At 42.6% G+C, this 18095-nt stretch overlaps 1 pseudogene; it reads right to left on the reverse strand.

Annotated features, from left to right (window-relative positions):
- Positions 1-9195: 9195 nt before the first annotated feature.
- LOC146812811 (protein mono-ADP-ribosyltransferase TIPARP-like) overlaps positions 9196-18095 on the reverse strand; it is a 197958-nt pseudogene continuing 189058 nt past the window's right edge.

Genomic DNA, 18095 nt, shown 5'->3' on the forward strand with positions numbered 1-18095 from the left:
CTGAGAGAGGAGAGGAAGCTCCAGGTCTTCGTCTGGTGGTGCACAAAGAAAGAATTGACAACAGGTGGGAGCGGCACATTTATGGGTCCTGAACACCAGTTCCAGAGCAGAAGAGCGTCAGTGCGGAGCTGCTTGGCACCACCTTTCCGGCGCACAGAGGTACATAGAATAAGCTCCTGGACCCAGTCTGATTCCTGGGGAACATTCAACAGTGGAGGAATCTGCAGAAGTCTCCATCAGAATGTAGGTCTATTTCTGTCATATGTCCTCTATTGCATTCACTTGCAAGGGAATACATTTATAAATGGAGCACCAACTTGTATGGATTTTACCATTATACACTACAGCGGACCGAGGACAAAGCGCTGGTCTGTAAAAATTGTATCTGCCTTGCTTATTTTGAACACATGCTGGCTATTTGTACTTTAAATGCATGTTAAAGGTCTTTGCGTTATCCCGAGTGTTTGTATTTTCTTTTACACATCTAATGCAGCTTGCTTCCTTATACCTTGATAGGTGTTTTTAGATCGCGGGAATGGATCAGAAAACATTACTGACTGGCAATATTTAGTGTCATAGTGTTAAGGCAGTGCTTGCTCAAAACACCTTTTAGCACTGTATTATGAAACCAGGATTCGTTGTGGTGATACATTCTGTTCTCTGTGCTGCTGTGCTTTTATGCTGCATTACTGCAGATTGATTATGTTGTTTTGTACTTCGGTTGTTGTGTGTTTGATTGTGTACTGCCCTGTTTGGTTTTAATTGTGCACTTATATTGCTTTGATTATGTTATCATGTCATGTTCAGTTGTTTACTTGTCAACAAATGCTGCTAGATTTCCAGCCAAAAGCAGCACATGGCTTGGAAGGCCCTGCGACAAGCATCCATTTACCACACTCTTAGGTGATTAGTGTTGCTGCAGCTCTTTAAGCATTTTACAAACCAGTCACGTAGAAACTGTAGCCAAGGCTCTGTCTTAAATTATCGCCCCCGATTCCTGACTTTACGTGATACGGCCCACAAGGTAGTGACTATGAGCGACTCTTGTTACCTGGACAACCAGTCAGCGTGGTAGGATAAACAGGGATGGGCTTACAGAGAAGCCCTCAGTGTGCGTTATTTGCGATTATGATCTACTATGCAGTGTACACGTTATGGTCTACCACCCAGTGGTGGCTCCTCATGGGAGTGCTGCGGGGCGGTGGGAGGGCAGGGTGGGGGGTAGTAAACTCCAGCATAAGGCCGAACATAGTTCAGTTAATAAATAAAGAAAGAAAGAAAACGAATTTCATTGCGCGCGCTGAAATGCAGCACACGCAATTAAATTTGTTTTATTTATTTATGAACTGAACTCCGGCCTTATGCTGGAGTTTACTACCCCCACCTTACCCCTCCCCGCCCCAGGGTCGGACTGGCCATAGTGGGCGCCGGGCAATCCCCCGGTGAGCAGCATGGGTTGGGGCCGGTTTTGGGCCCCTGGGGGCCGTTTTTGTTACAGAGCCATATCGGCCCTGTAAGAAAATCGTCCGAAAACCGGCCCTGGCAAAGAGCTCGGCGGCACCCCCAACCCCCCCCCCCCGGTGGGGCCGGCCGAACACTTTGCCAGGGCCGGTTTTGGTTCCCAGTACGGCCCTGCCCCACCCTACCGCCCAGCAGCACTCCCACGAAGAGCCGCCACTGCTACCATCATCCACACATATACGCACCTTCAGTTTCTTTGTAACATACTAACAATTATAAGATACATGGTCAAAACAATAAAAAGAATTCCTATCCTTCTTGATTTTCTGCTGCCTCTGACATGGTGGATCCCTCTCTTCTTATTCACTCTTTTTCTAAACTCGGGATTGCTGTTTTTAAATGGTTCTGATCTGATGTTATTGACGGCTCTTGTCTCCTGGAAAGGGGCGCTATCCTTATCCTATAGGGTGCTCCATCATGTGCCCCACGACTTGGTGCTTGGACCATTTCTGTTCTCCATTTATACTCTTGTTTTATCTTCCATGTTCTCTTTTAATTTGCACTTCTATATTTAATATTATCCAATATATTTATCACTTTACTGCCCTCTAACTAACTACCCTTCCCCCTCCATTTCCTCGATTCTGATCCTGTTTTTTTCCTTCAGCTCGAAACTTTGGTATCATCTTTGGCTCGTCATTGAGTTTTTCATAGCAACTCTGTGGTGAAAAACTGTTGCTTCCATTTATCGAAAATCCGTAAAATCAAATCCTTTCTTTTTAAATTGCTTCTTCATTGTTTTATTCCACTTGCAACCACTCCTGCACGTCACTTTTAGTCTTTCTAAATGTCTTCTTACTTTGTTTCAGTTTCTTTAAAATTCCAATACCTGCCTTCTTTTCTCTTTCGAGTACTGTGCCTATATTTCTTATTACTGGCCACACCTCCAGTGGTTTCCTTGCTAGTCAGTTCTGATTCTATTATCTTGGTATTGTATTTAAATATCAAAAACTCACTTGCTCCATCCTAATCAGGCTCATTGATTTCTTGGTACTCAATTTCTCAGTATCTTAAGTCTCAGTTCCATTGTTCTGTCTCTTCTTCACTCTTTTGTTCTTTCAGAGTCATTGGACCACACCTCTGGAATAATCTGATCTCTAATAATTCGGTTCCTACTCTGTCAGCTTTCAGAAAGTTGTAAAGGAACACTTGCTGATCATGGCTGAGTGAGGGTATATTATGTTATATTAAATTAGTTTTGTGCGGCGCACAGCTACCCAACAAGGGTTTCCCAGAGCCAAGCCTGAAGGTGGAGAAAAAAAGTAAAGAAGAAAAACAAGAACAAATACAGAAAAATAATGAATTATTGGTTAAAAAAACAAGTTTTTAAAAGTTTACGGAAATTTATATATGAAGTTTCATTGCGAAATGCAATGGGAAGAGAATTCCACATGGATGGACCAAGGCAAGCAAACAAACGACCTCCCATTCTTGTAAGTTTAATCCTGGGCACCAAGAATTTTTCCTGAGTGGTCGATCATAGTAAGCAAGAAGGTTGGTAAGGGTGGACTAGGTTTTGTAGATATTTAGGGGCAGGATGCAATATTCCTCAAACCAGTCTGAAGAACTGACGGTCTAGACATCCTTTCCGTAGAGAGGGAAAAGATGATTTGGGCATTGTCCGCGTAAGAAAAAAGGGACAATCCAGCCTCCTCTGCAATTGTCGCCAAAGGTTTAACATACAAATAGAACAGAAGAGGACTTAGGATAGAACCTTGGGGTACCCCATAGGAAGAAGAGTAAATTTTAGAAGTGGCTCTAGATGAAAAAACTTGGAATGTCCGTTTAGCTAAAAAAGATGAAAGCCAGCTGACTACTGAGCCAGTGATGCCAAGAGACTGCAGGGATTTAATTAGCACGGCATGGGACACCGTGTCAAATGCAGCGCTCAAATCGAGCAACATAAGAGCCACAGTGTCTCCAGAGTCCAAACGCTGTCGTAACATTTCTGATACTCCAAGAAGAGTTCTCTCGGATGAGTAACCGACTCTAAAGCCGGATTGAGACGAGTGTAGAAAGTCAAAAGATTCGACAAATTGAGTTAGTTGCAGGTTAACATTCCTTTCCAGAATTTTAGAATAGGTCGGAAGTAGAGAAATAGGCCTAAAATGAGATGGCTCGGCTGGGTCAGCATTGGCCTTCTTCAAGAGGGGAAGGACCATGGCATGTTTCCAGTCAGACGGGACAAAAGCCTTTTGAAAAGAGGTATTGAGCAGCTGCATGATTAACATCAAAGATGGTAAATCCAGCTGCTGCAGCACAGATACGGGGATGAGATCGCGAGGAGAGCCGGATTTAATGCTGGCCTAAATCTTTTTAAAGGAGTTGATGTCAAAAAGTGCCCAAGTTTCTAATTTGGTGGTGTACTCAACCCTATGGGCAGGCTCAGGCGTAGAAAGCGACATAGCAGGTACCATTGGCTGATTATTTTGCAGTGTGGAATGTATTTGCTCTACTTTATTCACAAAGTACTTGGCAAGACTGTTGCATTGTTGTTCATCTAAAGTAGGTGGTATTGACTGTGTATCAGAGCCAGAAAGTTTTTTCACCATAGTAAACAGAGTACGTGAACAGTTCTGGGAATTGGAGATGGTGGAGGAAACATAGTCCTTCCTTGCTGATTTACAAAGAGCTTGATAATGTTGTAAGGCTTGCTTATATTTTAATTTAGAGTCCTGCATATAATTCCTCCTCCAACTTCTTTCCAGAGCATTACACATTTTTCAATTTTTAGTTGCTCCGTAAACCAAGGGGCTGGAGGGCGGTGATTGTAGGATTTTTTTGTAGATAGTGGGAGTCAATGCTCAATTGCATTAAAAATCCATTTGTGTATTGTACCCAAAGACGTAGTTCACATATGATCAATGGTAGGGACGCTATTAGAAAGGAGCGTTTTAAAGGCTTCCATATCCAATTTACCCCAATTCAGAGATCTTTGTGGAGTACCAACGGCGGCTGCAATTGGATTCACCGAAAGAGTACAGTGAAACTTAACTGAGTGATCTGACCAGCATAAGGGAAGAGCAGGACAGCACTGAAGGCAAGATAAATTGGAGAAGATGGGATTATCCCTCTTGAGCCATTTGTCAATATAGTGTATTGCACCATATAATGATAATTGTATCTAAAGTGCATTGGATAAAGGTGCTATAATAAATTAATAAGGAAACAAATGAAGGACGACCTTAAATCAGTTGTCAATGTAGAATGGGGGTTGGGAGCACACTGCCTCTCATCCCAGCACAGTTCGCCCCTTTGCATCCTGGTAAATGCAGTAAACAATTCATGCTTACTTGAAAATTAGCTGGAGTTTTAGAGAGGAAAGCAACCCCAGATGCTTTTTCTTTGCTATTTAATACTGCTGCCCTCTACTGGTGAAGGGCTGAACCCAGCAACACTTGTCTAGAGATATACAGCAATGTCTGCACCAAATTTGGTGAAAAACTCCAGCTAATTTTCAAGTAAGCATGAACTGTGTACTGCATTTACCAGGATTCTAAGGGGTGAACTGTTCTGGGACTGTGAGGAAGTGTGCTCCCAACCCCCATTCAGTTGTCAATGTATTACAACTTATCCAGAACTTTGCATGGGACCTATTACTACACCGCTTCAAGCAATCGATTCCTAGTGAGGACCCAGGTGGTGGCGTGCATATGCCAACGGACCCACAACCACAGGTTCAGACCACAAACGAACATACCAGACCTACCCCGGTAGCGTGATCATACCACTGTCAGTAGTACCACACACTACGTCACATTAGACGGCCGAATATTGGAGCTAGACCGACCGAAATCCACTTCCAACAGCACACAGCTATATTTATTAACGAGACACGTAACACCCAAACGCCTAATCCGACATCTGATATCAGTGCCCGGGAAAATTCCATGAACCATTCCCCAGTTTTTTATACCCCTGTTCTATGTGGCATGCACACAACCTGAGACCCCAAGGTTAACTAAATGTCTATCGACCAACCCCCTTTTTTCTGAATAGCGTTATACTGTGATATGAGATGTAACATGCAATCCAACTGAATGTATTCTATACTTGCTATTTGTCATGATAAACTATAAATGCCAATAAAAATACGTAAAAAAAAATCTACTCCAGAACTTTGCTATCTGAAAGGACACTCTCACAATAGACTATTTATTTATTTATTTACTTATATAGCGCTAGAATCGACCCCCGAAGGAGTATCTCTGCGCTTAGGATGGACCGTGAGGATGTATTGCAGCGACAGCAGAATCAGGTGTTGAAAAGAGTGGTCTTAAGCAGTGTCCTATATTGTAAGTGGTCGGTGCATTGTCTCAAAAGTATGAGAAGCTCGTTCCAATATCGAGGACCAAGATGGGAGACGGCTCTTCCTCCCAATCTAGCCTTTCTTACTCGAGGTACCACCAAGAGATGTTTGGCACCCGAGCAAAGAGATCTGGAAGGTACATAGGGCGTGAATTTCTCCGAGAGGTAAGAGGGGCCTAAATTAAGCAGTGACTTGTGGATAATGCAGCTGATCTTAAATCTTACCCATTGGCTGATAGGAAGCCAATGCAGCTGCATAAGAAGAGGGCGGGAAGGAGTCCTAGGAGGAGCATTGAGGACTAGTCGCTCCGCCGTGTTCTGGACTACCTGCAGTCTGCTGAGCGGGTCATCATTAGCGGAGATCAGCAGGCCGTTACAGTAGTCCAGACGGCTTAATACAAGTGCCTGAACTAAAGTTTTCCGGGTTGAGTCAGGGAGCAGAGGGAAGACTCAACGGAGCAGGCTTATTGTGTTGAAACAGGAACCTGCAGTCTGAGCAGCATGCTCCTTCAAAGTCAGGGCATGGTCCAAACGAATACCCAAGTTTTTAACCGTCAGCTTGGGGGCAGGATGAGGGCCTAGATCAATCGGCCACCATTCTGGCGTCCATAAGGACGGGACTTCTCCGAAGAGCATAATCTCTGTTTTTCCCACATTGCACTGGAGGAAATTACTCTTCATCCAGTGGGAGATAGATCTCATACCATTAGAGAAGGCCGACTGCACAGAAGAAGTACATTTGTCGAATGGAAAGAGCAACTGAGTGTCGTTGGCATAGGATATGGGGATAAACCCATACGTCCTCAGAAGATTGGCCAAGGGAGTGATATAGATGTTAAACAGTGTAGGGCTCAAACATGAGCCCTGAGGAACTCCCTTGGACAGTTCTGTTGGGGCCGAACGATACGGGCCTAAGTTGACAATCTGGGAGCTAGCTGATAAAAAGCTTGTCATCCATTGAAAGGCCGATTTTCTTAGTCCGATCTCCTTTAGTTTTCTGAGCAATATAGGATGTGATACTGTGTCGAACGCGGCAGATATATCCAACAGCACCAGAATCATAGAATGGCCCTTATCTAGGTTCATCCTGATGTTATCCGTGACCACTAGTAGTGCTGATTTGGTGCTGTATTTGGGCCTAAAGCCGACATGGAGGGGTCAAAGCAGCCCGTGAGTTCGACATGATTAGAGAGATGAGTGTTGACGTGTTTCTCCATTAATTTGCTCAGAAACGGATGGAGCGAAATAGGGCGGAGGTTGGAGAGATCCGTCCAGGGGACTTTAGTGTTCTTGCGGATCGGTCTGACCTGTGCAACTTTCCATTCTAACGGTACATGGCCTTCTCTCAGGGAGAGATTAATGAGAGATTGAATCGAGGGAGACAGAAGATTGGCCAAGGGAGGGATAATTTTAGCAGGGATGAGGTCCGAAGGGGATTCAGATTTTATCTTATAGATCAATAGTTCAACCTCTGCTGATGTAAGTGTGGGGAAGTGCTCTATCAGCTGAGGATTTATCTGTTTTAATTGGTCAAATACCGTTAGGGTCTGCAGCTGGTTTCCTGCCGGGGTGATTTTTTCATAGATAAGCTCTATTTTCTGGTTGAAGTAGAGAGCAATATCATCCCACAGCAATTGGGAAGGGGCCTCAGAACTTTCACAGACCTTAGGGCTGATGAAGGACTGAAGGATTTGATGCAAAATTTCAGGGGCGTTACCAGCCTGGGCTAATTGTAATGCTATATGAGTTTTCCATGCTGTTTTAATGTTTTAATAGCTGGACATAGTGGTATAGAACTGATCTCTGTCCTTCTCATCATGGGTAGCACGCCAACTCCTCTCATATTTCCTGCAAAGTTGTTTTTGGACTCGCAGCTGAGGCGAGAACCAAACTGCCTGTGGGCGTTTAGGATAACCGGGGAGAGATTTTAATGGGGCAATGTGGTCAATAGCTATTTTGATAGCAGAGTTATATTTAGCTAATGCGTCTTGTATATTGTCAGATACAGAGCTTTGAGGCCTTAAAAAGGAGGTTTGAAAGCTCTCTGAGGAGACTTTCTGCCACTGCCTACAAGTGTGAAATGTGACCGATTTGGGTTTCTTAGGTTCTATCGCAAAGGACACTCTCACATTGCACTATCTGCCATCTTTTATATGAGATTGAATCATGATGCTTTGAGGAGCAGGATTCGCAAATAGTTTGTATGATGAACAGCAGTGTGCGTTGTGGAGCTTCCTGTGGCATGCATGTGTGCAGTTGTAGTCAGACAGATAGTCTAGCGAAATGTGGTGGCTATATTACACAATAGCACAAATGCAAAGTTCTCTGTTAAGTTGTGGTGTTGAGTCCCTATTCCCACAAGTGCCAGAAAGATTATTATATGAACTCAGAGTTGTCCAAGTTTATTTGGAAGTTGTATGGTAAAGAACCTGCAGCAATTTATTTTAATGCAACTCAGTAGTATTCCAACTCGTACAGTAATATGTTTTTCAATTTAGAAATCAATTTAGAAAATTGAAAGTACAAACAGAACGATTAGGCTCACTTCAATAAAGCATATAGGTCTAAACTTCTTACCATATATAGGTATGTGCTCCTGCTCCCATATTTTGTGACTGCGGGAATGTTACTTTATGTCTTGGTGTCTCTGCGGATTCGCCTTCAGAAGTGAGCAGGACCTGACAGAACGTCAGATGCACACATCAGCTAAACTCTTACTCTATAGCTTGCTTTCTATTCCATTAACAGAAACATCTTGGCTTCCAGAAGCTCCAAAAAAAAAACAACTTACATATTTTAACAAATAACTAAAACATAGTAGTACAAAGTAGAGACAACGGAGCACAAGGCACTAGAATATTTCTCTGAAGTGTGATTTCTTGCAGAATTGGCGAGATCCCTTTTTACAGCTTTCGTACAGCAGCTATAACTTTCTACTTTTCTTCAGTCCTCAGATGTAGAGCAGCATCTACTAATGGGAAGACTTTCAGTGTTAGTGGAACATTTACATTGGCATGAAGAAGTGCTGTGAAAAAGTGCGGCAAGCTCCCCGTTCACTGCCTTCTAAGGTGTCCCCAGCAGCAGGTACAGTATCAATAGAGCAGACTGGAGGAGCTATGCTGGTGCAGTCACCACGATACGCAGGGAGCTACAGTGCAAGATATCAGAATAAATAAATGTAGTTCAAAGAATATTGTTTTCAGCTCTGAAGATGGAACAGTGCATTAAATCCCAAGGCACGAGGGAAGGCAGGAGTGTTGTCTTAATCTACCTCTACCTCCTGCTCAACTTTCTCCCCAAACCTGTTCAGCATTCACCAGGATCTTCTTATCCACAGAATCATGATACAGTGCTTGATAGCCCATGTCACTCAGTCACATGTATGGGTTCTGACAGGAGTTTATACTGGATCAGGGAGAATGGATAACATTGGCAGCTGTCATACACAACAAATATCTTGGGATTCAAAAGGTTATCCATGCAACAGTCATATAGAGCGTAAGAAGATGGAAGATTTGGTGGGTGCCGGTATGTTGCGTCACCCAGTGCCATCTTGCCAATTATCACCTTGGCCATGAACATGTTGCGGTAACCCTTCTCTGAGACCCTGCTGTTCTTATGAGAGCAGCTGGCCTCTAAGGCAAAATAGCTGCCATGTACACCTGAGAGGCGAGGGTCAAAGTTCTGCTGGCAGATCTGGTCCACAACATCTTGGGCAGTCCCATGGAAGAGATGTCGCTCCAGCGATGTTCTTTCAGCATCGTTCTATCCTTCAGACATGAACTCGTTCTGACTGGAACACAAGAGAAAAGATTAATGTTTCAAGCAGTGGTTGGGACTTCTCAATATACACAAATTGTCAACACCAACTCCCATAAGTCTATTCATTTAATCTTTATCCACACTTGTATTTGTGGACATTTAACTCCTATAAATATATATGCCTCAATGGCGAGGCTGTTTCAGTTTACTTATTATAGGTAGGAGATGCGGTTTCTCTTTTCCAGTGCTACTTACTTGGAGCATAACAATTAAAATTCTCATCAGCCTGTTCGCATACTGATATTACAATCACTGATTTTTTCACCCAATACCAAATAAATGTCCCTCAATCACAGTTGTATACAATGTATGTAATTCAATTAAATATACATACATATATATATATAATTTATATATATTACCTACTGGCAGTCGCCAGTAGGTAGTTATAGTTAGGACCTATTTTCCATAGGAAATCTGCCACATTCTATTTGGAATAACGTTGGCGCCGATTGACGAATCTTTACGAAATTTTATAAACTTTTGGCCAGCTCTGGTCCGCTCCTATCCTGAAAATTTCACGGTGATTCGTCAAGCGGGGCCGGGAAAAAAGGGGGGTTCCAAAACGCGTTTTCCCCATGCATTTTCCCATAGGACATGTTGACGCAGCTACAGCCCGAACTGCTGAACGAAATTACACCAAATTTGGCAAAGAGGTAGTCCTCAGACTCATGCCTTTTGCTTAAATGGTGTAACTCCGTTCAGTAGTTCCTGAGAAAATTAGAGTTAAAAAGATAGATATATCTGGACGGAGCCTAACCACACATCTCATCGTGAAATCTGATTGGCTGTCAGTACTTCATCCAAGAAGTGTTGGCAGCCATCTTGGGACCAATATACATGATAGCACCTCATTAAAAAGCATTGAAGTTAATAGAAGGTTTTAAGACTTTAGTTACATTATAAATCATTTGTTGATGGTACCATATTAATTTTAGGAATTGTGGTGTGTTCTAAGGTGATTTTACCATGTGAAAAAGCCTTCTGCTGTGATATCATGAATCATGTTTGAGAGAAAACTATTTTCTCATGCTTTTCCCACAGAGGTTTGGAAGGTGATGTATAAGCTAAACTGAGAGCATATTTTCTGTAAATTCACATTATCTTTCTCAGTCATGTGAGAATGAAGTCTGACATTCTCAGTAAAACATGTACATCCAACAAGGGCAGAGACTGTCAGTTGATTCCTTTGTGTTCTACTGCAGCTTCCCAGAGTGTTCTTAAGAACAACTAGAGCGCTAACAGTCCTACTTATGACAAACGTATTGCACACCAGAAGCCATCTTGATTGGAATAAAGTGGTAACTCTTAGGTGTTTCTATAAATATATATTTTTTTAAAATAATTTTTAAAAAAGGCCGGCCCGGGGGATGGGGTCCCCGGGGCCATAAGTGGCCTGAGGAGGGGGGCAACGCAGCCCCCCTCCTAAAGAATTAAAAAAAAAAAAAAAGGCCATGACCCGGGGGTTGGAGTCCCCGGGGCCGATTAAGGCCTTGGGAGGGCCAAATTAATTTTTTTCAACAAAAAAATTAGGGTGCAGGCCTTGGGGATGGGGTCCCCAGGGCCAATAAATTAGAAAAAGAAGGGGGGCCACACAGCCCTCCTTCTTAAAAAAATAAAATAAATAAAAGACCGGCATCGCGCCGGAGGCCACGCCCCCTCCTTGCAGCACTCTGCAAACGTGCCCCCTGGCCAGTTGTAAGTTGGGGAATTAATTCCCCTTCAATACTGAGGGTCCCTGAGGGCCAACTAGCCCAACAGGTATCTCCAGTAGGTGCCAGGGAGCTGCGTTGCAGACAGGTGTTCTGAGGCCACGTCCCTTTTTACACCTCTATGCAACGCAGCTCTGTGGCGCTTACTGGAGGTACCTAGTGGGCTAGTTTGACCCTAGGGACCCTTAGGATTCAAGGGGACTTAATCTCTCAACTCAGAACGGCCACAGGATGCGTTTACACAGTGGTGAAGGGAGGGGACGGGGCCTGAGGTGACGTGTGCAAACACGCCCTGTGGCACGTTTTAAGTTGGGGGAATAATTCCCTTTCAATCCTGAGGGACCCTGGGGGCCAACTAACCCACCAGGTGCTTCCAGTAAGCGCCACTGCTCTGCGTTGCAGAGAGGTGGTGCAGGTTGTGCCCCTTTTTACACCTCTCTGCAATGGCGCTTACTGGACGTACCTAGTGGGCTATTTTGCCCCTAGGGACCCTCAGGATTCAAGGGGACTTAATCTCCCAACTTAAAAAACGGGCACTGGGCGTGTTTACACAGTGGGGAAGGGAGGGGACGGGGCCTGAGGTGACATGTGCAAACACGCCCTATGGCGCGTTTTAAGTTAGGGAAATAATTCCCCTTCAATCCTGAGGGCCCCAGGGGGCTAACTAGCCCACCAGGTGCTTCCAGTAAGCACCACTGAGCTGCGTTGCAGAGAGGTGGTCCAGGCCGTGCCACTTTTTACACCTCTCTGCAACGCAGCTCTGTGGTGCTTACTGGAGGTACCTAGTGGGCTAGTTGGACCCTAGGGACCCTCAGGATTCAAATGAACTTAATCTCCCAACTAAAAATGGCCACAGGGCGTGTTTACACAGTGGTGAAGGGAGGGGACGGAGCCTGAGTTAACGTGTGCAAACACGCCCTGTGGCGTGTTTTAAGTTGGGGAAATAATTCCCCTTCAATCCTGAGGGACCCTGGGGGCCAACTAGCCCACCTGGTGCTTCCAGTAAGCGCCACTGCGCTGCGCTGCGTTGCAGAGAGATGGTCTAGGCCGTGCCCCTTTTTACAACTCTCTGCAACGCAGCTCTGTGGCGCTTACTGGAGGTACCTAGTGGTCTAGTTGGACCCTAGGGACCCTCAGGATAAAAATGGACTTAATCTCCCAACTTAAAACGGCCACAGGGCGTGTTTACACAGTGGGGAAGGGAGGGGACGGGGCCTGAGGTGACGTGTGCAAACACACCCTGTGGCGCGTTTTAAGAGGTAGTTTTAATCCCCTGTCCTATTATATACTAGGGGTTTACAGAGGAGGTCATGCTAATCACAGGGGGACCCCAACACATAGTGTTCCCTAGTGTATGTAGGTGTTTTCACTTTATTCTGAGTGTCTTTTAACATAGCACTGGCTCTAGGACTGGTTAGTCAGACTCAGTTACCACCAGTATCCGTCTGAAAAAGTTGAGGGTACAGGATGATTTTGCAACAAGGCTTCTTTTTGCTCTTCTGTTTGTTCTTTCTACACATTATCCTTCTTCCTGCACTTTTCTTAGTCTTTGAGGACTTCTGTTGCTTCTTTCTGCATTTCTTTTTTTTCTTTCTGTGCGTTTTTTCTTCTTTCTTCACATGTCCTAGCTCTGTAGGCATAGTTAGAAATTAGCATTTAAAAAACCTTTGAAATTCACTGAAAAAAACATAGGTTTCAGGCACGTTATAGTTAGGAATTAGCATTTAAAAAACCTTAGAAATTCACTGAAAAAAACATAGGTTTCAGGGGCATTATAGTAAGCTGGACTTTTCACTCATACGAAACTATTGAAATTCCCCCGTTATAGTTAGTTCAGCTAACTATAACTCGCGCGCCCGCAATGCACTGCTGATGACGTCACATATTACATCACTCATGACATGGTCAGTGACATCACTCATGACATCACTGATGACATCTCAAATGATATCACTGATGACATCACTGATGACATCATCCTTGTGATAGAGTGGCAGACTTCCTCTCCCCCTAATATAACATTTGATACACACATTCAAAAATAGAAACTAAAAATTTCAAAACAATGGACATACCAATACCAGTTACAACAACCTATTCAGTAATTCTAAGATCCACATACACATCCACTCATTCACCAACAGTCCTATACAGTCACTCATATATGTACTCACTCATCATATGTACTCATACACCTATACATCCTGTTACACAACGCCACTCATCCATAGAGTTACTCACACACATAGTCACTCATGCTAATAAAGAATCAAACATCCATTTACTTCCATATACAGTTATACACACACCGCCATACTTACTTCTACAGAAACCATCACATACTTAGTCTTTTAAACAATCACTTATAAAAACACATACTTATTCATACAGGAACTCTTCCAACCTGTCACTCTCATATATACTCACTTATATACACCAATAGTTACATATACTAGTTTAAAACATATGTAGTTACTCATAAAGACACTATTGAGACAGTCATTCACTCACTAACACACCCATGCACACACTCATCCACCCATACAGTCCTGCACACATGCTGTCTTCAACACATACAAACAGTGAGTCACTCATTCATGCACCTATGCACTACGTAATACCCCCACCGAACCATACAGACACTCATATTGATACACAAAAAAACAACTAATAACCTATATAGATACTCATGTAGTTACTCACCAACCCATGCAGCCACTTATACACTTATACACAAAGTGAGAGACTGATACAGATATTTACATATTTAAACATTACTCACTAAGCCATGTATTCACTAAGATACACTTAATAAGTCAGTTATACAATCAATTTTTCTAAAACAAATCATACATTTAGACACTTATATACCCATGTATTCTTCCATCGACCTTGAGATATACATATATAAAACATATGTAATTTTCAGAAAAACACACATTCACTGGATGATGTTATCTGTGATGTCATCAGTGATGTCATTTGAGATGTCATCAGTGATGTCATGAGTGATGTCACTGACCATGTCATGAGTGATGTAATATGTGACGTCATCAGCAGTGCATTGCGGGCGCGCAAGTTATAGTTAGCTGAACTAACTATAACAGGGGAATTTCAATGGTTTTGTACGAGTGAAAAGTCCAGCTCACTATAACGCCCTTGAAACCTATGGTTTTTTTAGTGAATTTCTAAGGTTTTTTAAATGCTAATTCCTAACTATAACGTGCCTGAAACCTATGTTTTTTTTCAGTGAATATATATATATATAAACATATATATATATATATTGATTCGCAAAAAAAAAGGTAACAAAGATTATAGGGACGTTATAGTTAGGCTCAAATTCAATCGTACAAAACCATACAAACTCAGCCTTTATCGTTACTTGAGATAACTATAAATTACACCCCGCAATGCACTGCTTATGTTCTCACATATTATATCACACATGACATGGTCAGTGACATCACTGATGACATCTCAAATGATATCACTGATGACATCATCAAGTGAGTGCGTTTTCGAAGTTTTCGAATTTTAAAGATATAAAGTAAAATACTGTGAATGTTAAATTAGTACAGTGTAAGTACTAATGAGTGATACTATTTGCAACAAGTAGCTGTCTGAGGGGTTCTATGGGTGTGTGAGTGGTTGTATTGGTATGTGAAGGGCTGTATAGGTAAGTTATGGGGTGTGTTGGTGGCTGTATGGGTGGGTGAGTGGGTGCGTAAGTGTTGCATGGGTGAGTGGGTGGGTGTGTGAGCGACTATGGATGAGTGAGTAAATGAGAGAGTGGCTATATGGGTGAGTGTGTGGTAGTGACTGTACAGGTGAGTGAGTACAAGTGTTAGTATATGTATGAGTGAGTGGGTGTGTGATTGACTGTATGGGTGAATGAATAGGTGAGTGAGTTGCTGTATGGGTGAGTGAGTAGCTGTTTGGTTGAGTGGATGTCTGAGTGGCTCTATGGATCAGTGAGTGGGTATGTGAGGACTTTTATGGGTCTGTGAATGGGTATGTGAGTGGTTGAGTAGATGTATGAGACTTTCTATGGGGATGGTTTTATGAAATATCTCATCAGTGATATCATACGATGTCATCAGTGATGTCAATGACCATATCATCAGTAATGCCACTGACCATGTCATCAGTGATGCAATATGTGAGGTCATAAGAAGAGTATTGCGGAGGTATAAGTTATAGTTAGCTCTTGTAACTATAACTGCTGAATTTCTATGGTTTTGTACAAGTGCAATCTGAGGTCAACTATTCGTCTCTATAACCTTTGATTTTTTTACTGAATTATTATGGTTTTTGTAATTCTATTTCCTAATAATAATCTAATAATAATGACCCTGTAACCTTTGTTTTTTTCAGTGAGTTTCTAAGGTTTTTAAAAATTCTATTTCCGAACTATAACTTCCCTATAACCTTTGGTTTATCAGTGAATTAGTATGTTTTTTAAATGTTAATTCCTAACTGTAACCTGTAAACTTGGAAAATGCATGTGTGAGTGGCTGTATGGTTTGTGAGTGGTGCTATGGATCTTTGAGTGCCTGTGTGGGTGTGTAAGAGGGTGTACAAGTTCCTGTGTGGGTGTGTGAGTAGCACTATGGATCTGTGAGCTGCTGTGTGAGTCTGTAACTGGGTTTGTGAGTGATGCTATGGGTCAGTGCATGGGTGCGTGAGTGCCTGTGTGTGTCTGTGAATGGGTGTGTGAGTGCCAGGGGGGTCTGTGAGTGGGTGTGTGATAGGGACTATGGATTTGGGGCATTTGCAGAAGTAAGGTTTTTAAAAGGGAGAACCACAGACTCTGCTCTCACCAGGAGAAGACAAGACAGAAACCAAATCATCACAGTCACTACAGATCAGATTGCGCACCATTAGATCAGCAATGCATTCACCTCCATTGAGCACTACAGACTTTTTTTCAAACATGCAATACAAGAGGAAACACATTTGATTTGCATTCACCAACCCAAGAAGTTTTAACGTTTGTGCTTTACTGAAGTAAGTGGGGCTTTAACTAGGGCACCTGCTATGTTTATATTTGTAAGTGAGTTTTTGAGTACAGCAATTGTCTAGTCCTTTTACAGTCAATTGATTTTATCTATCATAATACTCAGAATTGACGTAACGCCAATTAATCTATTGTATCCATTTATTGCAACATCAATATAATATGCACCGAACAACTATATTTGATATCCTTGTTTAATGTGTTTATGTGCACACAACTAGGTACATTACCGATTTTTTACACACTCATTAGTCTCACTCTTAACACACTGTAATGAAAGACGCGCGACTTTGGGTTCAATAGCAGCACGCATAACGGCCTCGCACCGTCCTTTTAATTCCCCGATTGCATACATCTTTGTATGTGACAAGTTGATGAGTCCGTCATGCATTTTCATAATGGAATACAGACTCACAGATCAGATCATTGTTCCAGATCACGCAGCTAGGTCTGTTTTACTTTGTTTCGGCGAGAACGTTGCCCTTATCTACCGTGACTTGACCCCTTCTCACTGTCATCGTACCTAACAGGGAGACGGATGCTCCTCTGTTCGAGCAGCATGCGGGGAGTTGATTCATCGCATCCAGCTTCAGAGAAGGTAGAGAATATTAATCACTTGTAGATGCAAGCCGTTCCGTAGATAATTGTTATCTTCTTTCTTTAAACTAAATGTCCGCTGTTTTATTTTACCTTCTAGCGCACGTCGGACTAAGTGTTAAATCAGAGCCACTACCAGGCCAACTGTTTACTATATTTTAGAGTGCTCCAGCTCCCCGTACTCAGAGCGTTATCACACGCACAATGGTAAGCGTGTTTTTTACATTTTTCGTGAGTCAGAAGCCATACGTTAAGATGATTTATTCCTTGAATAGCCATAGCAATTTAATTTTCTTCGCAAACAGGGTCTTCGCATTTGACCTCTGAGATTCGTAATCTTTGCTGAGGTTCCACACCGGTTCCCCTATCCTATTTGCCTGCCTTACACTACCCTCACACGGGGTAAGTGTTTTCTATTGATAATCGTCAGCCATGTATTCAGGCACGACCTTTCTCTAGTATTCATGCTTACATTTTCTCTCCTCCTATTTTATTCACAGTACCCGGCTGGGTTCCCTGTGAGTTTATTTCTTTCACTACAGTCACGGTGCCACTGTCCTTTTCACATTAGGCAGCGCAGCCCTCCCTTCAGGTACAACCACATACAGAGCTCTTGCCTACATTGTTCTCTCATTAGGACCACACGCTGATGGTATCATCCCATTTCTCTCCTAGGTGTTTAAGGTCCTGAAGAGACCCTATCCTATATAGGGTCGAAACGCCGTCGACAGTTAACAAAGGCGAACCAATACTCAGCACTTATGATTGTATAAAGTGTTGTGAACTATATTGTCTTATTTTTTATGGTCGCTGAAATGTTTAAAAATTGAAACCTTGTACATATGTCGCGTAATATGTCACCATTAGTTTATGTTCAATTATTTTCTCACTGGGATACCTTTCACGATTGTTTATTGATTTCTTTACTGTACTAAAATGCAGTTTCAATTACAATATTTATGTATACACTGTTTATTTTGTCTATTTAATATATAAACAATTTTACCACTTATTGAATTCTTTTTTTTTTTTTTAAAACCTTTATTCTTTTAAGTCAGGGACACAGCTATTCAGCCGACAACCCGGAGGTACGGCAGCTTTAGAAACACAACACA

This window comes from Triturus cristatus, chromosome 7 (assembly GCF_964204655.1).
Source record: "Triturus cristatus chromosome 7, aTriCri1.1, whole genome shotgun sequence".
Taxonomy (NCBI): domain Eukaryota; kingdom Metazoa; phylum Chordata; class Amphibia; order Caudata; family Salamandridae; genus Triturus; species Triturus cristatus.